The following is a 26,557-nucleotide window of genomic DNA, read 5'->3' on the forward strand; positions in this document are numbered from 1 at the left end:
AAGGAATAGGGATAACCCCGGGAATTCATTTTAGTAAGGCATTTGATAAGGTTCCCCATGGTAAGCTTATGCGGAAAGTCAGGAGGCATGGGATAGTGGGACATTTGACCAGTTGGATAGAGAACTGGCTAACCGGTCGAAGTCAGAGAGTTGTGGTGGATGGTAAATATTCAATCTGGAGCCCAGTTACAAGTGGAGTTCCACAGGGATCAGTTCTGGGTCCTCTGCTGTTTGTAATTTTTATTAATGACTTGGATGATGGAGTCGAAGGGTGGGTCAGTAAATTTGCAGATGATACGAAGATTGGTGGAGTTGTGGATAGTGAGGAGGGTTGTTGTCGGCTGCAAAGGGACTGAGAAATGATGCAGAGCTGGGCTGAGGAGTGGCAAGTGTGAGGTTGTCCATTTTGGAAGGACAAATAAGAATGCAGAATACAGGGTTAACAGTAGGGTTCTTAGTAAGGTGGAGGAGCAGAGGGATCTTGGGGTCTATGTTCATAGCTCTTTGAAAGTTGCCACTCAGGTGGATAGAGCTTGTAAGAAGGCCTATGGTGTATTAGCGTTCATTAGCAGAGGGATTGAATTCAAGAGTCGTGAGGTGATGTTGCAGCTGTACAGGACCTTGGTAAGGCCACATTTGGAGTATTGTGTGCAGTTCTGGTCGCCTCACTTTAGTAAAGATGTGGACACTTTGGAGAGGTTGCAGAGGAGATTTACCAGGATGTTGCCTGGAATGAGCAAAGTACAATGTAACTCTGCAAGTAAAAATTCACCCCACATACGTGTATGTGCGTGTGTGTGTGTGTGTGTGTGTGTGTGTGTATGTGTATGTGTGAGGGTCTCTGTTTGTAGATAGGGTAATGGGATCACTTGTACTGTGACATGAGCCCAAGGTCGTACGAGGATGGGTTGAGAGTGCTAGGCCTTTTCTCATTGGAAAGGCGAAGGATGAGGGGTGACTTGATAGAAATTTATAAGATGATCAGAAGAATAGATAGAGTAGACAGTCAGAGACGTTTTTCCCGGATACAACATCGTGTTACAAGGGGACATAATTTTAAAGTGAATGGTGGAAGGTATAGGGGGGATGTCAGGGGTAAGTTCTTTACTCAGAAAGTGGTGGGGGCATGGAATGCGTTGCCTATGGGAGTGGCAGAGTCAGAATCATTGGTGACCTTTACGTGGCAATTGGATAGGTATATAGATAGGTGCTTAAGCTAGGACAAATTTTCGGCACAACATTGTGGGCCGAAGGGCCTGTTCTGTGCTGTATTGTTCTATGTTCTATGTTCTATGTTGTACATTCGACCTCAGACTTTTGGGTGACCATCATCCAAGGCGGACTTCGGAACAGGTAGCAGCTGAAAGTGCCCGAGCAGAGGCTGATAGCTAAGTTCGATACCCATGGTGATGGCTAGAGCCGGGACCTTGGGCTCATGTCACAGTACAAGTGATCCCATTACCCTATCTACAAACAGAGACCCTCACACATACACATACACACACACACACACACACACACACGCACATACACGTATGTGGGGTGAATTTTTACTTGCAGAGTTACATTGTACTTTGCTCAAAAATTGCATGAATCCATGTAAGTCTCTATTAACTCATTTTATACAATTAGGATCAGTCTAAACATTTTGGAACAGACAGCAGCGCACAGGGGATAACACCAATTCTTAAAGTTCATCTGAGAATGTAACTTCAAAATAAAAAGTTTGCGCTTTACTTATGAAAGAAATGAAGCTAACACAGTCATTCTAATAGATGGGAGGCTTAGCAAACAATTAAGGTATTTTTCAATGTATAATTTCAGTTACATCACACTGTAAACTTGTGCTATCAATTCTGTGTCTTACAACTGTGTTCTCCACAACCACCTAATGAATGAGCAGCGGTCCGAAAGCTAGTATTTTTGATATTTTGTAATGTCAATTTACGATTTTCATAATGAACAACAAATATTTTTCCCTGACTGGAAATCAAAATTGGGAAATAGCAGTGAGAGAGCTGAACAAGGAAGACATATACAATGCTTGCAAATTTTCTTGGTGAATTTGTTTTTGCCTTATTGGTTCAGTTGAAAAATGACAGTCATTGAGTTTTTAAAAGCATGGCGAGAGGCCCTTCAGCCTATTGCATCATTATCAATCATCAAACATCTTGTTTGTAAACACAGTTTCCAGCACGTGACTCATCGCCTGGTGTGTTGTAAAATTTCAAGTCTTCAGTTAAATAGTCGTTCAATTTCTTAAGGGCTTAAGTGGTACAAAACACCTCTGTGAACTAACAATTCTGAGAATGAAACTCTTTCTCAGAGCCGATTATCAGTTTTCCTCAACATCCTGTGGAAAATGTTTATGCACTCAGATCTGAATTGGTGTACCCTGTTTCTTCTTCAGTTTCCTTCTTCTTTCTATTAAATGGTTTAGACTCCAATACAGACACAAGGAGCAGGTTGCAGAAATCACGAGTGTGTACTTTCACAGACACTCTGTCTCGCCGGGAGCTGCAGTCCTTCCCCATGCTGATTCACAGAGCACTGTCCTTCCTGTGACATTTCCCATGGAGAATGGAAGGACAGGCACTAATAACACTTGGAAACGAGCGGCAGTTTTAAAGCATTTACAATGCCCCAGCGAGGAATTGATCTCCTATCTCCCGCATAGCATGCGGCGACACTAACCATTATACTACTGAGGTCAACAGTTTTTAAGGAGACACTACAGCAAATTGTGACTCCATTTGTCAAAAACAATTGCTTAACGATCCGAATCGCTTAGCCCATAGCTTTATAAGTATTGGCAGAACACATTCACATCTGAATATTTCTTCAGGTTATAAGGGTTCCTGCCTCCCTGACCCTTACAGACACAGTGTTGCAAATTCCAACATCTGCCGGCCAACAATGCTTTTCCACACATTTACTTAAACCTTTCTGTCTTTCTCATTAAATTTCTGGTCCCTATGATCGATATCTCCGTCGATGGGAAACGCTACTTTCAGTCGACCTAATACATACCTCTCAAGATTTTGTCCAACTTAACCATGCCTTCTCGCAAACTCCTCTGCACGGTGACAAACAATCCAAGTTTGTCCTGTCTTTCTTCATAACTGAAACTGTTCAGACCAGACACTATCCGAGTGAATCTCTCCTGCACCTTTCCCAGTGCGATCACGTCCATGGACTTATGTGAACTGTAGACAATAGTCTCGGTAGAACTGAATGAACCGTTTTTACGTTGTCGCACCAGCATGCGGTGTGGCAATGCAACATTTATCGCCTTGTGGTCTGGGGACACGTGGAAGCCAAAGGAGACATGGCCGGTAGTTTCCTTCCCTCAAGGACGTAAGTGAAACATATGGGTTTTTCAGACAACGGATTTGGCATATTCTTAATTGGAGGTATTTCTTGCGTTCATATTTTACCATTGTCGTGGTGTGGTGGGAATCGAACCCATCCACCTTGGAATGTTACTCGGCGTTTTGTATTACAAACAAACGATAATACCAGCAGGCTATCGCAGAAAGCCATCACGGCTGATCTGTTCCAATAGAGTCTCTTTTTTCCAATTATTCTCTGTGTCCATTTATTGAGCCTCACGTTCCAATAATCTCTGGTCCATTTCAGTAAAAACCGCTAAAGGAGAATTGATCACACAGCTACGATATCCAAACGAATCGAATGATTTAAACGTGCAAATGAAGAGATTGGGGCATGGTCATCCAGCAACAGTGAGTAGTTGGTATCAACGTGAAAGTGTGTGTTAGATTGTGCAATGCCTCAGTCAAATGGGACGAGGGTCGGAAAAGAGAGTTAGGGTGAGTGGGAGGGAGAGACATCTTCAAGAACATTTGGGGTTAAATGCTGATACATGAAACGCAGAAATATCAGAGAACGAAATTCGATGGAAAACAAATCATCACCTCAGAGAATATTATCATTAAAAAAGAGTAATTTTTTACCGTGTTTCACCAAAAGTAAAACTTTGAGAGAATTGACTGTCATGATGTAGAGTCGATCCGAAGTCATAGCAAACACAACCAGCAAACGAAAGACTAAACAGTTGCAGCACTCCACAGACCACGCTTGCCAACTGCAGCTAGCATTGTAGCAGAGGAAATGTCAGGAATAATACACAATATCAGGACTTAACGACAGGCATGTGGGAACACAGAATGGGCTGAATCTTTAACTTTAACGTCCCCAGAGTCTGTGGCGATTCCATTAATGAGAGTACTGGAGAATGGGGTTAATGAAACTCTCGAAACTCATGGGACTGTGCAAGATATTGTTCAAATATATGGTTCAATAGCATTATAGTTTAACATCGGCTACTCCATCACTTTGCCCACACAAGTCAATAACAACTGCTGCAGGCAATCACACTTAATTCCAGTTCCAGACCCGGAATCAGGGAAACTGTGTGAAGCAGCCATGAAGATCAAATTCGAAGTTGGGATGGAATGACGGGAGAGCAGCGCGTGTATTTCCGAGGTCAAAAACTGGGCTGAAGGGAATACTTGCCCCCATTTATAGTATTATAGTCGTAAGCAGTACATGTTGCTGAGACAGCCGATTGGCGTATCTCAAGAGTGTTAAGACTTTAACTTTGGGGTGGCAAGGTTCGCAATTTCATTTTCATGTTTGGATCCATGTTTTTGACATTGGCGGTAGCCGCTGCCTTTGCTGGTGTCAGCTCAGAATCAGCTTCTTGTTCCCAGTAAATACTGCAACCTGGAGAAGGTGGTGTTGTAGTTATTTAATAAACGAGTCACCCTTGGAGATTAAGACACGGAACTGGTAATGTTAAAATTCGTCGAATAAGACCTGGAATGAAAAGCTGACCTCAGGAACAGAGAACATGACTTTAATTTCCTGCATTCCCATTCATGCATGTCCCTTACGCAGGGCATGCTACCATCTTTACCCAATCTTGCCTACTTGTGACTCCAGGGCCAGAACGACTTAGCTGACCCTTAATCCGAGAATGCCGACCGTGTGGGGACGCAGTCCATTCTGCCCTTTCAGTCGACATCATCCCTCCGAAGCACATCCTATCAGACTCACACCCCATACCTATTCCATTCCCCTTCATTTCCCATGGCTGATTGCAGTAACCTGCACACCTTCAGACTGCGGGAGGAAACACACACAAGCAATGAGAGAATGTGCAAACTGCGCACAGTTACACGAGACTGGGATTGAATCCATGTCTCTCGTGCAGCGAGGCAGCAGCAAATCAGGAAGAACAACAAATGCTGTCCTGACCAGAGACATCCACACCCAGTGGGTATATCAGGAAGCATAAAAACACATTCACAACATGGACAACGAGACTTGCATCTGCATGGACATGATTTGAAACAATCGTTCACCCTGGGTAGTTACAAGGACACCGATATCACAGAGAAACCAGCGCAATGCGGGATTCAATTACCTGTTGAAGTGGAAATTCATTTACTCAGTCAAACTGGGGACAGACTGTTCAACAGTCCCATGTGTGGGAAGGGCTCAATGAGCAAAAAAAGCTCCAGAGTAACCAACAAAATTACATATTCCAGAAGGAGATCAATTAATCTGTCAATGCTGCTGTTAATCCCAACCAGCTGCCAGTTTAATACCGTCAAAGTCATAGACTCACGTAACATGAAAACAGGCCTTTCACTCCTACCAGCTCATACTGAACATAATGCCAAACTAAACGAGTCTCATCTGACGGCTCCTGTAATTGTTGAGGGTTAATAATGCCCTTGAATTATTATTACTGCATTGTTAATATGAATGTCCAGATATAATTCTGTTCAAATCCTGGCATGGCAGATGCTGGAATTTTATTTCTATAAATACCTAGAGTTGAAGAGTCTAATGATGATGTTGAATCAGTTTTTGTAGATCTGATTCACTAATGCCTGATAGAGAAAGAAACTGCCATACTTATCTGGACTGGCTGGCATGTGACTCCAGATCCATAATATCGTGGTTGATTCCGAACTGCCCTCTGGGCAATAAATAATGGACTAAGTATGAATGAATAGTTATTTTTAAATCCCACTGAAACTTTCCAATTCATTTATCGATCTAAATATCCTGTAAACATTGCAAATGTACTTTCAGTCATCACTGCCTCAGGATGTGAATTGCACACATAACCCATCCTCTGTTAAAAAACAAGCCTCTCATGTAGTTAACCATAAGGAAGGAAACCATAGACTGCAGGAAGATTGGAAACAATTGGCAAGAAAAAGTGCTGAAATGAATTCAATACAGTGAAGTGGGTGATAATAAATTTGGGGAGGAACAATGATAAAAGTGTGAACACTGAGTGGTTAACAGTAATAAAAGAGAAATTGGAGTAGGCATTCACGAATGTTTGAAGGTGATTGGACAAGGGATCAAGTGGTCTCGAGGCGTTGGAGATACTTTCTGTTCTTGACCGCAGGTGGGAATATAACAGCAGGGAAATGATGCTGGAACTTTAGCAACTGCCTGTTCAGAGAAGAGTCAAGGGACCGGCCACAAGTCTGGTCATTGCATTCATCTTTTTTTCTGAAGAATGATAAAATAGAAGATGGAGGGCGGAAATAAACCATTTGGCGCATCATGTCTGGATCAGTACTCAATCAGATCTTCGCTGACAAGGCTCCAAGTCAGGCTGGCACGTTCCTTGGAGGAGAACTTGCCAGATGGAGGTCTTTCGTTGCATAAGTCCATTAGACAATAGAGCAGAAATTAAACCATTCAGCACAGTGTGTCTGCTCTGCCGTTAAATCATGGCAGATACTTTGTAAACCCAATTCTCCAGCTTTCGCCTCATAAACCTTGATCCCCTTGACATTCACACTGCTACATACCTCAGTCTTACATATAATTACAGTCCTGGATTCTACAGCTTTATCTGGCAACGAATTCCATACATTCACCACTCTCTGGCTGAATAAGTGTCTCTTATTACTGCTCTCAAATGTCTTCCCTTTTCTCCAAAATTGTGCCTTTGGGTATTAGTCTCTACTAAAAATGGAAGCACCTTCCCGGCTTCCACTCTGTCTTGGCGATTCACGATTCTCTAAGTACCAATTAGATTTCCTCTTATTCTTCTAAACTTCATCGAGTATAGACCCAGAGTCCTCGAACGTTCCTCATGTGTCAAGGTTCTCATTTCTGTCACCATAATGATCAATTACCTCTGAACGCATCCCAGGACTAATGCATCCTTCCTGAAATTTGAAGACCAAACGTACACACAATAATCCAGATGTGGTCTGCCCAGATGATTATAGAGCCGCGCAAGTGCATCCCTGCTTTTATATTCGAATATTCCAAAAATAAATATCAGCATTGCAGCTGTCTTCCAAACTACAGCTTCAATCTGCAAGTTCATATTAAGAGAATCATAGGCTAAAATACTCAAGTATCTTTGCACTACAGACATGTGAACCTTCGCCGCAGTTAGACAACAGTCCGTGTCTTTATTCTTCCTACCAAAGTGCAACACCTCACACTTTCCCACATTATGCTCCATCTACCATTTATTTTCCGATGCTCCCTACGTGTCCATACCCTTTTGCAGCATCCCCACCTCCTCAATGCTACCTGTCCTTCTGCCTTTGCATTGTTTGCAAATTGACACGCAGTGCCCTCAGGTACTTTACCCAGATCGCTAATGGAGAAAATGAAAAGTTGTGGTCCCAACACAGCCTTGAGGAACGCCACTTGTCACCAGCTGCAATCCTGAGAAGGATCATTTTGCTCCCAATCACTGCTTTCTATCCTGCGAGCACAGCTTGCCTCTGAAACCATGGGCCCTTTTCTTATTCAGTAGCCTCCTGTGCGGCAAATATCAAAGGCCTTCATGAAGCCCAGACACATAACATTCAATGGATCTCCCTGGTCTACCTTCCTCGTTACTTCCTCAAAGAGGAGGTTTTGCAGATTTGTCAAGTATGGCCTCTCCATGATGAAACATTGGTGACTTTTCCTTATTTCAACATGCACGTCCAAGTATTCAGAAATTTCTTCCAATGGAATGGATTCCAGGATCTCATCCACAACCAAGATTCTGCTGATTGGTCTGTAATTTGCCAGCTTTTCTGTTGTTTCTTTTTAAAATGGGGTGTCACGTTTGTGATTTTTCAGTCTTACAGCACCCTTTCTGATTCTTTCGATTCCTGAAAGCTCTCCACTAACGTATCCACTATTTCGTCAGTTGTCTTCCTTAGAACTCTGGAGGGAACTCTATCTGATCCAGATGATGTATCGCCCTTCAGGCCATTCAGTGTTTTTTGCACCTTCACAGTGATGGCCACTAGACTCACATCTCTTCCCCCATTCTCTTGTATGTTTGGGTATAACTCATGACTTCCAATGTGAAGACTGTCACAAAATATTTTTTCAGTTCCTCAAGAATTTCCTTGTTCCCCACTACTTTCTGTCAAGTGTCATTTTCCAATGGCCCATTGTTGACTTCTACCTCTCTTTTGCGTTTATATGAATAAAGAAACAACTGCAGTCTTCCTTTATATTAGTTGTTATCTTAGATTTAATCTTCTCCCTCCTCATTTGTTTTGCTGTTGCCCTTTGTGGGTCTTTGTGATCTTCTCAGTCCTCTGATTACCCACTGTCCTTCACCACATCATATATTTTCTCTTTTTCCTTTATGCTATTGATGACTTCCTCAGTCCGCCATGGTTGCATCATCCTCCCTACACCATGCCTCATTTTCCACAGGATGTGTCTCTGATGTGTCTGCTTAATTACGCTCAGACACTCCTGCCATTGCATTTCCACTTTCCTGCTTTCTCGTTAGGCTCGTCTCCTCACCAATTTCACCCAGCTCCTCCCTCATGCCTCTGTACTTGTATATATTCAACTTTAATACCGTTACCTCTGATTGTATATTCTCCCTCTCAGGGTAATTGCAGGGTAAATTCAATCATATTATCACCACCGCCTCCTAAGGGTTCCTTCACCTTCAGCTACCTTGTCCCGTCTGCCTCATTGCACAACGCTAAATCGAGTATTGCCTGTTCCCAAAAATCAGTGCTGCTATAAAAATCAATGTCGTCGACATTCCATAATTGAATTGAATTGAATTCATTGTCACGTGCACTGAGGCACAGTGAAAAGCATTTTCTTGCGATCAATGCAAGCATATCACAGAGTTAAGTTGCATAGATGTATAAATAATATGCAATCATATAATAGGTTGTCATTTGTGTTTGTCTGGGCCGAGTTCACCACTCGCTGTAACCATCATCGATCTTGAATGGTACAGGTGCCATACCAGGTAGTGATACATCGAGACAGAATGCCCTCAGTTGCGCACCTTTAAAGTTGGCAAATATATTCGTAGTGGTGCTTCAAGTGATCATCGATTTTTTTTTTAAATTTCCACCACCACTAGCAAGATGCCATGATCAGACATATATCCCTCTCCCGTCCCTATCCAACATCCACGGTGACTATTCCCTACAGTAAACGTTGTTGCAATCTGCCTTCACTCCCAACACCTCCCCCAACTCGCCCCATGGAGTCTTCCCCCTGCATCTCTGCTTTTCTAACACATACATGCATAGAACGTAAAAATACGAGCAGGACGAGACTGTCCGGTCCTTCACGCCTGCTCCGCCATTCAATCATATCATTACTGATCTTTCTGAAGACTCAAATCCGCTTACTCGCCCTATCACTGTATCCCTTATTACCTTTTTTTATTGAAATGAAGTATCGCTCTTAGGCTTTAAAAACTTTTATTGAACGAGCGTCAACCTCTTCGCTGGGCAAGGTATTCCATGTGCTATCATCCGTCTGGGTGAAGAACATCCTTCTGTACTCAGTCTAAGTGTGTTTCCTCTTATCCTGAGGCTAAGCCCTCTTGTTCGAGTTTCACCCGAATGTGGAAACATCCTTTCTAATTCTATCTAATCTATTCTGTTCAAAGATTTATGTTTCAGTAAGATTGCCCCCTCATTTTTCTAAATTCCAAAGTAAATAATCCTAATCTATGCAGTCTCTCTTTAAAGGCCAACTCCCTCAACTTCGGAATCAACCTAGCGAACCTCCTCTGCACCCCTCCCCCCTCTCCAAGTGTCAGTTCATCCGTTCTCAAGGAAGGGAACCAAAAGTGCACACAGTACACAAAGGATAGCCTCACCAGCACCTTGTACAGCTGTAACATAACATCTCTGCTTGAACCTTCATGAACCTACGTTGCATCTGTCCAATTTCTATATCGATGCCCTGCTATTTTTTCCTTGATGATAGACATCTTCCCCTCTGCAAACATTAAGCTAACTGATCAATAATTCCCAATCTTTTATCCATCTCACTTTTTAAACAGTGGTGTCACACTAGCTGTTTTACAACTTGCACGGACGGCCACGCAGTCTAGTGAATTTTAAAATTGCCACAAGAGCACTTGCTGTTTCTGCCGCAATTTCCTTTAATGCCCTGAGGTGCATTCCCTCACGGCCTGGAGACTTGTCGATCCTCAGCTCCATTAGCTTGCCTAACACTATCTCTTCCGTAATGTTTGTTTCAAGGGCCTCACCTACATTTGTCTCTTTATAACTTACTGGCATGTTATAAGTATCCTCCACCGTGAAGACTGAGACAAAATACAATACCTCGACCATTTCACCACATCCAATAACTAAATGTCCCTTCTCATCCTCGAAAGGACCAACCTTTACTTTAGCCACTTTTCCTTCGTTTTATATTTTTATAGAAACTTTTGCTATCCGTCCTTGTATTCTGTACTTCGTCATGTTTATCTTTAACGTTTCCCCAATCTTCCAGTTTCAATCTTCCAGTTTCTCGGCTACATGGTATGCTTTCTCTTTGATTTTGATAGCCTCCCATATTTCCTAAGTCACGCAAGGCAGATTACCCCTTTTCTTGCGGTCCTTCCTTTTCACTGGAATATACTTTTGCTGAGAACTTCTACAAAAAAAATTTTTTTGGAAGTCCTCCGCTGCTCGATATCTGTCCCATCAAATAACCTTTTTTTCCAGTCTACATTAGACAGATGTGCTCTCATTCTATTGTTGTGACCCGTGTACATGCACAGGATTTTATCTTCACACTCCCCATCTGAATTCTAAGTTCTGCCATACTGTGATCACTCGTTCCAATAGGATCCCGAACTATGAGATCATTAATTATTCCTTTTCCATCACACAGGACCAGATCAAGGATTGCTTTCTCCGTCGTCAGTTCCATTGCATACTGTTCAAGCAAACCATCATGGGGACATTCATCGACCTCCTCCTCAAAGGTACTGTGACTGAGCTTGTTCGACCAAGCTACATGTAGATTAAAAGCCCTAATGATAATAGCTGACCCATTTTTACAGGCATTGCTTATTTGTTTGTTTATTACCTTCACCAGTGTAACGTTATTATTTGCTGGCTTACAAACTGCACTTATCAGTGACTTTTTCTTCTTAGAGTTTCTACTTTCCATGCAAAGTAATTCAAACTCATTCCCAATAGAACACATATTTTCTCTCCACACTGCCCTGATGTCGGCCTTGAATAACAGAGAGACACCAACTTCTTTACACTGCTCTCTAACCTTCCAAATACTCTTGGTCTCCTGGATATTTATCTCCCAATTGTGCCCAGCCCTGAGCCGTATCTCTCTAACGGCTACTAAATCATTTTCATTCGTGTTGATTTGTGCCATTAAGTCTTCAACCACGTTACAAATGCGACCAGCATTCAGGTGAAGTGCCTTTTTGTTAGGTTTCTTGTCCTCATGATTTCTCTAATAATATTTCCGTTTGCTTCTCGTCTCTACTCACCTGTCTATTGGCGTCTTCTCTCCTCTGTTTCCAATGGCCCAAACACACTTTCCAGGTGAAGCAACACATGAACTGCACTTCACGCAATCCAATCTAAGGCAATGCGGTTTCCACTATCTTGGGAAACGAAGTTTGGATTCGGTGAACACATTGCAGACCATTCAAATTCTGTCTTCAAGAAGAGTTCCAGCGAAACTCAGGGCATGCTGGAAGGATACCACCTCAGTTTCTATTTGGGGCCTGCAGCCTTCCAGACCCCATATCATTTTCATTTATTTAGGGCCTGAACTCTCCCAATCCTATCTCTCTATCAAACACGCAAAGACCCTGTTTAAACATAGCCTGCCATAACACACTACATATGGTTCGCCACTAACAGTCTCCAATAACAGCTATTCACCCTGCCAGCCAGATCATCATCCACTCCTTTGTCCAACTGTTCTTCTCTCTATTTGAACTCTATCCATCCCTTTCGTTTAGTCCTTATCCTCCCCCAACCACCACTATATCTTCTGCAGATAAACCAACTTTTTCCAAGCGATCGTCATTTCTGAGGATGGTCACTGGACTCGAAATGTTAACTCTGATTTCTTTTTTTCAGATGCTGCTAGACATGCTGAGTTTTTATAGCTCCATCTGGTTTTGCTCTATTTAGAGTCGGATACTGTGAATATTCGAAGAAGAATGACTGCGAATGACCTGGTAGAAGCCTGTTACTCTGCTTGTGCAATGATCCCCTGTTCAGATGACAGAACTGTGTTCCTCTTGAAAAGTTCTCTTGTGGATAGTTCCCATTACAAGGTGAGCCATCGGTATCAACTTCTTAGGTCAATGAAGACAGCAATCATTTCTACCGCAATTCTGAATGGATGTGATGAACAGCAGAGAGAAAAAAATCCCTCATGTCAGATGTGAACGGATTGGAGTCCACGCAGGAGGTGTCATCAAGTGGCAGTCTTTTTTCGGAGAGAAAACACTGAACCGTTTCCTCACTGTAACAATATGTCATTGGGTATCAAAGCTAAAGGTTTAATAGGCGCAAAGGCTGAAAACAGCGTCTTCCAGTTAAATTAGGTGAATGCGTTCCCCCCAGTGTGAATACAGTAGTGTACAGTTGTAAAGATATATGGATCAATCACTTTACACATTCAGCTGGCAAGCAGTCCCTTTGTGGGAAGACATCTGTAGAGAATGCAGGAAGATGCACTTAGAGGTTCTTGATCAGTTTCATATAGGAACTGAGACTATACTGGAGGTTTTGAGAGTCTTAAAGGTGGACAAATCCCCAGCTCAGAGTGGAGTTGTATCTCACGTAACTTTGTGAGACAAAGCAGCAATTTAAGGGGTTTTGACCAATGTTAACATTCTTCTTTGGCCACAGGGGAGTTGGTCGAGGACTGCAGGACTACTAATGGGGTTCCACTTTTTTACAAGGCAGGTAGAAACAAACCAGCGAAATACAGCCAAATGAGTCTCACAGGAGTGGTCGTGAAACGTTTGGAGAAACCTTTGAAAGAGAGAATTAATTGCGACTTGTCCAGACAAGGTTTGATCAAGGAGTCAGCATGGTTTTGTCAAAGGAGGTGATGCATAACAACTCTGATTACATGATTTGAGGCAGTGATCAGATGTTCAAATGAGGGGAGTGAAAATGATGTGTATGTGGGTTTCAGCGACATCCCCCACGGGAGTCTGATAACAGGGTAAAAACATAAACAATTCACGATCACGAGGTGTCAGAGAAATTCAGCCAAATGGATCAGAGATCAGGTACAAAGCTGGCAAGCAGTTTGATTAAACTAATTGACATCGGGGTAAAGACATGTACCAGGCTGACCCAGAACTGATTCTCTGCACAGATGGCAAGAATGTTCTCCCCCAAGCAGAAAGTGCAGGCAGATTCCATCGGGGTTCAAAACAAAGAGGATAATTTTAAAGCTGTAACAGCATAGTGTCGAAAATTGTAAAGCGATTAAAACAAGAATAAACTAAATGGAAATTAAACAAGCGTCTGGCAGTAATAACTCATTTGTAATTGCCATTGGAGATTCCAGCCATCTCCTTGAATGGGTGTAAATGTCTTCTCGAGGATTCCTAACGGTACTTCCTGTCTGCACGAGTATGTGTAAATATTCGTTCTCCTGTCATTCAGTTCTGGCCATTGTGTTCCTCCTGGGAGCAAAGTCTTCCGGGGTCTCTCAGTCTGCCTCTTTGTTTATGCGCCATCGGTTTATATGGGAAACGAGACTGCGCTTAGGGTATTAGGACTGAAGTGATGATCGAGGCGAGGAGCTTACTGGGAAGGCTGTTTGAGAAGTTATTATCTGGTCTGGGAGTAGCTTAGAATATCTGGATTCTATATTCGCCTGTTTGGCCACGACTTAGGCATTGTGGGTGTGTGCTGTGTGTGTTGGCAGGCATGATTTCTGTGTTTCGCCAACATGCTTCTGTGTTTTTTTTATGTGGTTATGCTGCGACTGGGAAGTATACCAGATTTTCTCCCACAGTTCGCCCTTTGCTGAAGAGCATGTTGAAAAGGTGCAATGTGGCCCTATCAGTGGTGGGGCTTCGGTGTCAGACAGGTAGTCGTCAGTGTCTGAATCTGACTGATTGTAGTTTGTGTCAGGGTAAGGGATCTCACTCCAGCGAACTTGTACAATTGGTTTGTGAGGAGAGCAGGGGTAAAAGTGCTGTACAAAACCGGCAGCAGCACATACGGAGGTCCATGACCAGGGTAATGATACCCACAACCGCAATAAAGGATATCAGTTCCTCTAGCAGTTCAATGCCCCGTGAGCCATGCCAGGAGGTTGCCCAGGTCCACAGTTCCCAGTGGGACTCCGGTTCATTTGGGGCAGAAGCAGCCTGTGGAAAGTGGTGTGACAGGTCAGTTATATTTTCATTGGGTTGAGGGATGCAGGTACAGCAGTCTTTGCGAATGAAGGCGCTAGTGCCCCTTTTTTTGTCCAGCCAGTAGTCCATGGCCATTCTGTTTTGTAGGGCTACAGTGCGAATGGCGACAGCCTCTGCATTCAGCTGGACAAGCCCTTCAGCCGTGGCATGTTATCTCCTCTAGCGTGGTGGCCAACTAATGTGCCTCGATGTCGAGGTGCAGGGTTTCGTAAGGTGTCACAAAAAGGGGGAGAGGATATCTCCTCTGGGGCAGAGAGGGTGCGTTTTCTGCGGGAAATAAGCTTCTGCAAAGGAGTCGACTGGGAGTGGTAAAGGAGTGGTACTACATACTACGTGCCAGCCCATGACAATGCCAGCCAGGGTATGCGTGGTGGCACCAGAAAAAAATAAATGTCATTGTATGTTCTTAGCTGGTGGGTTTGGAATCCTGTCCAAATATTATTGAAAATGGAATTGTGGGCAGACATATTGTGACCAAGTATGTCTAGGACGCTGCACTCTGCTACAGACCAGAGTACTGCAGAGGTCAAGAGCAGTGAGTTAGTGCACCGGATCCAGTCAGCCACCCATGCGGATGGCTGGCTTCTCGTCAGGTAGATGGTTCCTCTGTGTGAACCCCATGCGGTGGTGACAGTGATGGTCAAGGTTGGGTGTTCATGTGAGAGGTTCTGGGCTGTGTAGACCATTCGGTGAATTTGTCGAGGTGGTATCCTGTGGATTTCCAGTAGTCTCAGCTATTATCAACATGAATGGCCTGTCTGATTTGCAGACTGATCGTTGTTACCCCAGGGACCTGTCCAGTTTTAGCCACAATTCTGCCATCTCTGCGGTGTTAAAAGGAACTGCGCCGTGGGGAATGCCTCCATAGGAATGTTCAAAGAAACAATCACAGACCCATCAGCTGGTCTGGTTTACCCTCTGGGCATACCCTGTCGGTTATATCAAGGAAAACGTTCACCCACGGCTCATGGTGGATTAAGTGCCCTATTCTGTGTGTCCTGTTACCGATCAGTGGTGATTTGCAAGTCAGACCAAGAGTGATGATCCCGATGGCTGCAGCGAGCAGCTGGATCCCTCTGTGGCTCTGGAGCTGTATCCTGTTCTGCTTGGTTGTCCATCTGTGGAGGCGGAGCCCTCTTTCACCAGGTCGCATTCTGGTCTCCCTTGGAGCGTGACAGCTGTCGTGGTCGTGAGACAGACCAAGAGTGGTCCTTTCCATCGACGGGAGAGAGAATCTTTCGGCAGGGACTGTCACGTTACATAATTCCCAGTTTAAGCGGGTGAAATGGTTCCTGCAGTGGTGTGGACACCGCAGCTTTTTTTTAGTTTATTTTTTTTTACCCCTACACTATCGCCTAACTACGGTAGTGTTTATTTTTCCCCAGCACCCATGTTGCTTTTGTGCAGGTTTGAGACACAGTGAAGAACACAAGATGCACGAATCTTTATTCAGTTTCCATCAGTAGGAAGAAACGAAACACCCAAGTGCCCAGTACACTGCAGCTTTTGCAAATCATTGTTTAAAGTGATCCTTCTACTAAGGGCTTGAACCTAATCCAAGCGAGTTTCCTGTGTTCAAAGCAGCACTGTGTCATTGGCAAGTTTTGGGGGTCCGGCTGTGGGACTGGGTCGTTCCATTAGCAAATGGTGTAAAATCCGTCGTTTGGTTTCCCTATCCTCTTTCTAGGTAAACACCAGTGGTCGACCATCTGACCAAGCCAGTCCTGTGTCCTGATTATTTTAGGGAGGGTGGTTTTGAGGGTGCCGTTCATTGACTCCACCATTCCTGATGACTGGAGGATAGTACATAATGTGGTATCTCCAGGGTATCCTGAGGGCGTCCCAGTCAGCAGTAATGAGCTTCGCGCGGAAATGGGCCCCATTCTCCGTATGTTTCTTTGTGCCCTGACATAGAAACGTCTTGTAATAACGTCGTGCAAGATACACTTTATCACTGCTCTGGGGGCATTTTTTTGGATGCGTAATGACTTGACCCATTTTGAAAACATGTCGACAATAACTAGGATATACTTGGATTCCTCCTTCTGAGGAATGTGGGCAAGGTCAATTAGAAGGTGGGTGAAATGACCCTCAGGAACTTTTATTTGTCATGTTTGGTCATCGGCTTCCCTGCATTTCTTTGGTGGACAGATGAGGCACTGTGACAGCAGGGCTTGGGCAGCTGCAGTGAATCCCGTTGCATAGCAGGAATGGCTGACAGCATCTTGCTTCTGTGTCCGATTCCGTGTGCTGCCAGTGCCAATAAGTGCAGATGGGCTTTCAGGTAGACGATGCAGGGGTGGGTAAGAACCTGCAAGGACAGTGATTGTAGGCACCAATGCGGATCCATGCGGCCCTCTCATCTGGTGCGGTGGCTTGCTATGCTGCTCGGAGTGCATCGAGAGGGTCAGGAGGCTCTTGAGGTTTCACCACCCTGTGTGGTCTATAGGGCATAAGTAGCCAATGATAGTGCAGATTCCCGGGTGGCTGCATCAGCTGAGGCATTTGCTTGGGTGACGGGATCGGTGGCAGAGTTGTGGGCATAACATTTTATAATTGCGACAGCAGCAAGTAGCAGGACTGCTTCTAGGATGTTGGTAATCAGTGCTGCACGTTGGAGTGGTCTCACTGCTGAGCTGATGAACTTCCTCTGTTTCCATATTATGCCAAAGTCCTGAACGACTCCAAAGGCACATCTGGAGTCTGTGTAGATATTGGCTGTGCAGCCCTGTGCCAGGTTGCAGGCTCTAATTAGAGCAAAGAGCTCTGCCGCCTGTGTGGACACCCCATCTGGTAATGCAGCTGATTAGAGAGTGGTGAAAGGGGTGCAGATGGCTTGGCCTGCTAATGTGTATAGGTCTGATGGCGGGAAGGAAGAGCTGCTGTTGAAAAGAATCTGGTCAGGGTTCTCTCAGACCGGTCAGGACACCTGCTGATCCAGGCGAAATTTAAGACGGCAGATGATGGAGATTAGAGTCAAGATGAGAATGGTGCTGAAAAGCACAGCAGGTGAGACAGCATTCGAGAAGCAGGAAAATCAATGTTTCTGACAAAAGCCCTTTGTCAGGAATGCTGAACAAGGTCCAAGCAGTCGTGGTTGTCTGCAGAATCAAATTAGGTGAGCGGAATTCGGGTGGCGGTGTTCAAAGCTGGGGCGCGGTGTAGGGAAAGGTTTGCCGAGATCACAAAGTGACCTCATGACCAGTTCTCAGAGTTGCAGTAAAATGTTGAATTGCTGCTGAATGAAGCAGCAGGGAGAGCGACAGTTGGACCAAAACAGTACACGAGTGATCTAGCACACTGGGGGTGGCCTTATCCACGGTCACTGTGGCTGCTGCCACGGCACACAAATATGCCAGGATTACGTTCATAACAGGTGATAACTAAACATTATAAAATGGAAAAGGGCGATGGAGATCCCCATGAAGCTGTGTTAAAATGCAAGGCGCGAAACCGTCTAGCTTGGTTACATAAAGATAGAAGCACTGAGTAATCGGGGACTGTCATAGCAGGAGTGGAAATTATTTGTTGCTTCAGTTCAGTGAATGCCCGTTGCATTTCGGATGTTAATTTCACTCTGGCTGGCTGTTTTGGGGAAGCTGCCTCCCGCAGACGTGCATCAATTGCACAATGGACAGGAATCCAGGGGCTGCAGTAGTTTACCAGCCACATAAACACTTGCAGCAGCCTGATCGTGGCAGTTAGGGGAAACTGGGTGATGACACCCAATTGCTCCTTGGACAGTGCTCTGAGGACACCCTGTGCTTGATAGACACCCTTTGCCCATCCTGTGCCAGACTGCAGAGCAAGGTTGCCGTAAACTGCTTGCATGGAGTAGCGGAGGTGGCAACCAACAGCAAGCCATCCACATACTGAAGGCACTTGCTGTGGGATGGTAGGTGAAGGGTGCACAGGATGAGGTATACTGCAGCAGCATAAATTTGGGGCTCGCCGAATATCCTTGGGGAAAGCCGTCCATGTATTTTGGCAGCTGTCATATGTAAAAACATAAAGTTTCAGGGACCAACTTAATGGCGAATGAGGCTGAGCAAAGGTCGATTACAAGAATATCAGGTGCAGGAGGCGGGGATACTGACCAGGATAGCATTTGTGTCCTGGACTACTGGGAAGCAGGGAACAACAGTGGCACTGACAGCACTACGATCTTGCACAAAGTGCCATTTTCATGATTTTCCATGCTTCGGGATAGTTAAGAAAGGAGCGTTACATGAGGTGTGGGCACGAAGATTCCCCGTTGCAGAGGTGATTCTATAACTAATTTGATTCCTAATACTGCTGTGGGTGATACGGATATTATAGTGTTGATGGTGGAATGCTCCCTGTCTGAGTGTAACTGTATTTGATTAGGCGGACAACAGCTGGCCTGCATGGTTTTATTATTGTGCCCAAAGCGCACACAAAACTCGCCCTTTCAAATCAGTGCATGCTGGACGAAGGGTTGTCTCTTGCCTAAATGGTGTGAAATGTATTGTTGGTTGTGCGATATGCCCTATCATGGTTGTGAGATCTTTCGGGTGCCACGTGTTCTTAATTATAAAGGAAATGTGCGGGATTGCTGTTGGGTCTTTGCAGGACAGTGCAGCCTTCTCTGCGCTGAGTTGCACGTCTGCTGCAACACCCTGTGGTCTGGTAAAGTATCTGACTGTGATGGCCAGTGGGGAGATGAACGCCAGATGTGAGTCCATGAGTGGAGGATATGTTGATGCTCGTTCCCGGGGGGCAGAAGCTGGACAGTGAAATTGACAGACGAAACGGCCACCTACCAGAGAATGGGTGAAGGATAAAGGGGTTGTTGATATCCGGGAGCGAAGAGGGACAGGAAAGGAGAGGGTAGATTCTGGCGGGCACAACCAGGCGCATGAGCCATATACTAATCTCACAACTAACAGCAGGGCAATTCCAAACTACTGTTTCAAACACCCTGGAGCCTTCGTGCAAAGCCATGTCTCAGAAAGTGCTGAAAAAGAGAAAGAATGAACACTATAAGAATGGGCCATAAAAAATGAATTTCACCAATCGCAGTTTCGATTAATTACATTTCCCTTTCGCTGTCTCCAGGAAAGAAATGAAGGAAGGGGTAGAAATTTAAGAACATATGACATCCCAATCCATTGGAATCATTTTCCCATTCGCCAGAACAACAAATAACGGCGGGTAGAGTCACGGTAGGACTTTGTTTCACAACAGCGATGAAATAACAGTCTCTCTTTGGTTTCAGTGAAAACTCAACTTGCCTGAAAAAAAAAACAGCAGCAGTGGAGTGGCTTGCTATTTTACATGTCAGAGGCGAACTCCTTTGAGAGAGTGTGCAGTCTCTCACACCGTCGTTAATTCTCCAAGAAGCAAATCCACCAGGTCTTTTTTTTTTAATTTGAATATGGCACTTAAACGCGCTGCAGCTTTGTTGTTTTCCCGCAGAAATGGCAGTGGCGGGATTGGAAACGACGCCTCCAAAGAGACTGGAAGCTGGATCCAGCGCCATGGATCGTTCGGCTACTGTTACACCTGCGCGCGCTCGGCCATTTTCATACATTTTCAATTGTGCTCCTGCAAAACAACAGAAGAAAAATCACAGAGAAAGCATTCCGCGATCCCTGTCCTGCTTGCATAGCAGCTGGGATATGCCCGAATACAATATCAATTTCGCAGCAGATAATGATAGCTCATCAATCCTCACAAAACTCAATGGAAAGCTGAAATCTATCTTCTAACAATATTTCCAGCTATAAATGCATATGCGAGTGTTAGAATGCTGTTCCGTCATGACTTGATAAAATAGCCATGAGCTGCATGACATTACTGGAATTTCGATTCTTGCTTTGCTAAATGATTTCACCCATTGCTCGAACGAGAACAAGTTTCACTTTACACGGAACATGAAACACACTGGACTACAGGGAAAATGCACAAGGCTGAGCAGGTCATGTTCCACATCATACCGTGCAGCATAGTTTCAGTCACAGCGTCTGTTTTGCAGAATAAGATCCCAAAGAATGTTCTCCACCCTAAACCCGGAGGTAGCATTACATTCCGAGAACGACAGATCACATTGTGAGGATGCCCTGACCTCGAGGCCAGTTCGAGATGCCACTTTCCTTGCCTTTTACCTTAATCTTTGCTGCAGAGATGTTCACACCTGGAATGAGCCACATGGATACCCACTGAGTTGGAAACCTGTGTGGGAATCGACGAGAAGCAACTCAATAAATTTTGCTAAATTCCATGGTGCTTTTTAGAAATGCAGTTTCTGTTCACCTCAATCTAAAAGGCAGTTTCTGAACATTGTAACTGAAGTCAAAAGGTAATTACCTCACCCCACCCCCACTCCGGAAGAGGTGCTAACTTCAATTGAGTGCTTTTTGTTCTCGATGTGAACAACTCTCACGCCTGAGTCACCATCACGTCTCTGGGGTTGCTGAGTGAATCACAAAGAAGGAGTTTCATCAGAGCTGCAACTACCTCACTTCCCAACTCGCCCTCCCCGTTTACACTTTCCTGCTCGTCAGTGATTTGAAGAAAACCAATGGATGCGATGTCATTCTGTAGTCTCTCTGTCGTCTCCTCGGTTTCAGTTCCAACGTGGCTTAGATCTCGGGGCGCACCTTAATACTAGCGACGCTATGAAAGCACAGGCCCAGAGGTTCCTCTGAGAATGTAATTTCTTTCATTGCTGTTGCTGATTGAATGAGCCACTAACGTGCGAACTGCTCCAAAACATGATTCAGGACCTCTGGTGCCAACTCTCGCACGTTGAATAACGACAGACAGCTTCCAAATGAGGCCGTTCAGAGACGACTTTGGGGGTACATTTGACAGACAGTAATCCGTGGTGCGCTGTGACACCAGCGCATCAGCTTCTTCCCTGTCTTTGAACCGGGCCGCCTGTGCAAGGAATGCAAATGCGGTACTGCTTTTCGTGGAAGGATCAGAAGGCGGTAACAACACTCTCACACAGAATGGCATATGATCAGAACCGGGTTGGAGAAAATCTTTACAATGCTTTGCACAGTCATTAAATGCAGTTGCATTACATTTCACTACGAGAGCAGATTTGTTCAAGCAAATTCGAAGCCAGGTTTGCAGATGGGAAAGCTAGCAAGAAAGCTCCGTTCTAGTCCATGTAAAAGGCTACAGTTGAAGAACAAAGCAGTTACTTCGCAGGTTCGAAATGGAGACTTATCTTGCGGAAAGTGAACGTGATGATCACTACACTACAGAAACGAGCTTCAGACGTCCCTGCTGTGGCTCAGTGGTCTGCGACACTGAAAGTTGAAGCCATTCGACCTTTCACCTTTCTGTTTCCAATAGCTCGTTGTTTAATGGGACTTGTTTAATTTTGGCTATGTGGTGAGCATGGACGAGATACACCGAAGTATCTCTTTCCACGTGGTGTATCCAAAAAATGTTGTATTGCTTACAACGGCTTTAAAAGGATTACTTTTTAGCGGAGCTTGCTGTCGCAGTCTGTGGCACGATCATTTAGTCTGTTCGACTGCTCACGGGAAAGGTAGTATTGTGAAACACTGCAGAAACGAACGACTTCCTTACTTTAGCTCCGACTGACCATACTCTGTGAAATTTTCCCAGATCCTCAGTTGAGTATTTTTTTGCAGCTGGAATTTACCTCAGAAACCCTGTTAATTCGTAATGTATTGAGCGAATCGCAAAACAGAAAGCATTTAACACGGAACACAAACAAAACTGGGAAAGCAAATGCATTTTCAGACACAGCGAGCATGAATGCTAAATGTGAGCCATTCCGAGGACATGATTTATAAAGTAATCTCACAACTACCAAATGGGTAATTCCAAACTACTCTTCCAAACATACTGGAGCCTTAATGCACCACCACTTCCCAAACAATGCTGAAAAGTAAGAAAGAAAGAACATAATAAGAATGGGCCATAAAAAGTGAATTTCACAAATCACAGTCTCGATTAGATTACCTTTTCCTCACGTTGTCTCCAGTAATGAAATGAAGGAAATTGGAGAAATTCAATAAAACATGTTATCGAAATTCATTGGAACGATTTTGCCATTGGCCAGAAAACCAAATAACGATGAGTCGTGTCACTGCAGGACTTTGTTTCACAACAGCGATGAAATAACAGTCTCCATTCGGTTCCAGTAAACGCTCAACTTGCCTGTAACATGAAGCAACAGTAGAGCTGCTTGCGATTTTCCGTGCAGGAGGCGAACACGATCATGACTGCAGAGAAAATTTGGAAAACACCACAGTTAAATCCCCGGGGAGCAAATCCATTTTTCTTCTGTTTTGAAGGTCAATACAGCGGGGACCGCAACAGCATTTTAACAATGAGTCGTTGGAGTTGATCAACAGAAACGGCAGTGGTGGGATTCCAACCCACGCCCCTGACGAGACTGGAGCCTTAATCCAACGCCGAAGACCGCACTGCCACCTACCAGCCGCCCACGTGCCCCATTTCCTTGCATTTCCAATTGTGCTCCTGCATGACAAGAGATGCAATGTCTCGTGAAAAGCGTTCCATGATCCCTCTCCGACTCGCACAACTGCTGAGATGCGGCGGGCTACAATATTAATTTCGCAGCAGATAATGATAGCCCATCAATCCGGACAAAAATCAATGGTAAGCTGAGTCTATCTTCTCAGACTCCTTTCAGCTACAAATGTATCTGTGAGTGCGTGGGAATACATATTCATTTATGATTTGGTCAAATAACCATGAGCTGCTTGACATTACTGCAATTTCGATTCTTGCTTTGCTAAATGATTTCACCCATTGCTCAAAACAGGACAACTTTCACGTTTACATGGAACACGAAACACGCCGGACTACAGGGAAAATGCACAAAGCTGAGCAGGCCGTGTTCCACATCATACTGTGGAGCATAGTTTCAGTCACTTTGTCTGTTTTGGAGAATAAGAGTCCTAAAGAATGTTCTGCACCCTAAAACTGGAGGTAGCATTACAATCCGAGAACGACAGATCACATTGCGAGAATGGTCTGACCTCGGGACCAGTTCGAGATGCCACTTTCCTTGACATTTACCTTAACCGTGCAATTGGAAATTGTTGGAGCCGAAATCCCTTAACTTCAATCCTAGCTTTCAGACACAATACACAGTCTGTGAGAGGCTCTTTCTCTTTCTCTTGATTTAAAAAAAAACATGTCACATCAATTTCGCAGCATATGAGAATGGGAAGATTTAAAACAAAACAATCAATCCACCATGATCAGATGAAGTCGCGCATTTTATCCCAAATAGAACTTGATCAGAGTTTGAACATGGAAGGAAAAGGCTCCGGTTGTAGTGGGAGAGAATCGTTAACTTGTTGTGTGTGTTGACAAGACTTCTGCTACCATCAGATCTCACATACTCCAATTACAGTCATATTTAACTAAGACTATAGAAAAGTGAGGATTCATTTCTCCATCTGAGCTTACATCCCATGAAAGCAATGATACCAGGAACAAGCTCAATGTGTGGGAAGGGATACACTCCTTCTCTGACCTACTGCGACACCTGCGACAATGAGGAGAAAACATTTCAATGCCTGGATTGCAGAAAATGCGATAACACGTCCAGTAATTGGATTATCCAACACCATGCTCATACTAATGAGAAATCTTTTATCTGCCCGACTTCGGAAAATATTATCAGACCGCTGTTTAGTTGATGCATGGGAAATATGCTCACACGAATGAAAGGCCTTTAAAACCTCTGGGGACCTGACGTCCGATCCACGTGCTCACCCAGAGTACAGACACCTTCAATTCCACAACTATGGGATGTGCTGCAAATGTCCGATCGACATGAAATCCCATCAACATTATTAACAGGTATTTTCTACGCCCAGACTTTGACAATTGCTGCTAATGTTCGTGAGGACTGACATGACATCAACGTGTTCACAATGAAGAGAACCTTTAAATGATGAGATTGTGCTAATCACTATAAAAGTTCCTGGAGATCGTTTTATCATGAACGTCTTTACACTGTGGAGAGACCTATCAAATATCCAGTGTGTGGGTTGTGCTCTCCAGTCTCTGCAGGACTGATGTTCCATCGACAAGGTAAGAGACATTTCAATTGTTTTCAGTGTGGGACTCGGTTCAGGCGATCATCTCAAGTCTCAGTACACAAGCGAGTTTGTAGTGGGAAGAACGTATTTACTTGCTTCATTTGAGAAAAACAGTTAGCTCACTCATCGACCCTGTTGAGACCACAGAGAGATCCATTGGGGGAAGGAATTCATTCACTCATCGAGCCTGCTGAGAGTTCACAAATCTCAACTGCGATTGGACTTTGCTGTTCATGACATTCAGGACTGAAAGCATCGTTTTAAAATTTTAGATAAACGTCAAACAAATTAATTCTGTATTAAATACAATCTGAGAGTTCAATATAAGGTTAGGATTCTCTAGTACTTGAAGCATCAGCACAGGTTCTCAAGGAGAGACATATTAGAATTCTATGGGGAGGTAATGAGCAACTGTGAAATAGTTTATTCTGTGAATGTGATCAGCTTGAATTTGCACCATGCATTTGTCAAAGTGCCGTATCAGAAGCTGCGAAATAAGAGTCTATGATGTCAGGGGCAAAGTAATGGCATGGCGTGAATTTTGGCTGACTGGCGGAAGGACGACAGTTGAGTGAAGGGGTCTTTTCCAGGTTGGCAGCGCGTGACTTGTGGAGTTCAGCAGGGGTCAGTTTTGGCACAACTATTCCCCTAATGCATGAATGATCGGGTCAAAGGAAAAGCGAGTATTGTTGATCTTTTGCAGAATACACAACGACAGGTAGAAGAACAGATCGTATTGAGGAAGCGGGCAGGCTGCAGAATGACGTGGACAGGCTGATTGCTTGGATAGAAGGTTGCAGTTCGAACACCGCGTGGAAAAGAGTGAGGTCATAAAGTCATGGCATGATTAGAGACATAGACCATTTTGTGACGTGGAAAGGCTTCGGACATCTGTGGTTTAAAGGCACTTGAGAGATCTAGTTGTGGTTTCTCTTATGTTTCACATGCAGATTCTGTTGTCTGTTTGGAGGGTAAATGCAATGTCGGCTTTCATTCAAACGAGATGAAAACCAACCGCAGAGGTTTGCAACTGACGCGATAAGAGGCTCTCGTCAGACGCATTTCAATTATCTGGAATAGCTTTTCGCTTCATGTCGAAGGGAAAATATAATATGAGTGGCGGATAAGGGGTTTACAATGGCTGACACAGTGGTGAGCACTCATTTTACAGCACTTGGCTCAGAGGTGCGAATGAAGTCAGTAATGAAAGTGTCCAATTAAATGGGTCTCATCTCTTCTGGAGGTTTCTGTGTTTTCAACCCTCGCCTAAGATGGGTTCCAGATTCCTAACATTCCTAATCTGGGTTATGTGCGTTTTTCCCTATTCAGTGACTTGAATCACAAACAAGAAAGCAGAGAACAAGATCTCTTGCAGTTTATCCTCGGCCCTCAATTAGAGTCAGCAAGATGTGAAACTGCACGAGAAAACCGTGATGGATTTAAAGCCTGTTACCTTACCCACTTGGCAGCAACTACAGAAGCACACTATTGAGCTGTTTTGCTAGTTCTCTCTCCTGTGGAGTTGAGGGACAGTAAATAATTTTTCGGTTTGCTTCAACTCAATCACTGCAGCTTCGACAGTGTTAAACGTCAGGGAATATATGGTCTGTGTGATCATTCCCGATAGTTGGAATAGATATTCAGTTAAAATCAAAAGCAGATATATCAGGAGAAACTAAACTCGTCTGGCAGCATCTGCGGGAATTGAAACAGAGACAACGATTCAAAGCTTCTTCAGAAGTTT

Source organism: Chiloscyllium plagiosum, unplaced genomic scaffold (genome assembly GCF_037043375.1).
Source record: "Chiloscyllium plagiosum isolate Xiang-an unplaced genomic scaffold, Cpla_swu_hap1 HiC_scaffold_51, whole genome shotgun sequence".
Lineage (NCBI taxonomy): Eukaryota > Metazoa > Chordata > Chondrichthyes > Orectolobiformes > Hemiscylliidae > Chiloscyllium > Chiloscyllium plagiosum.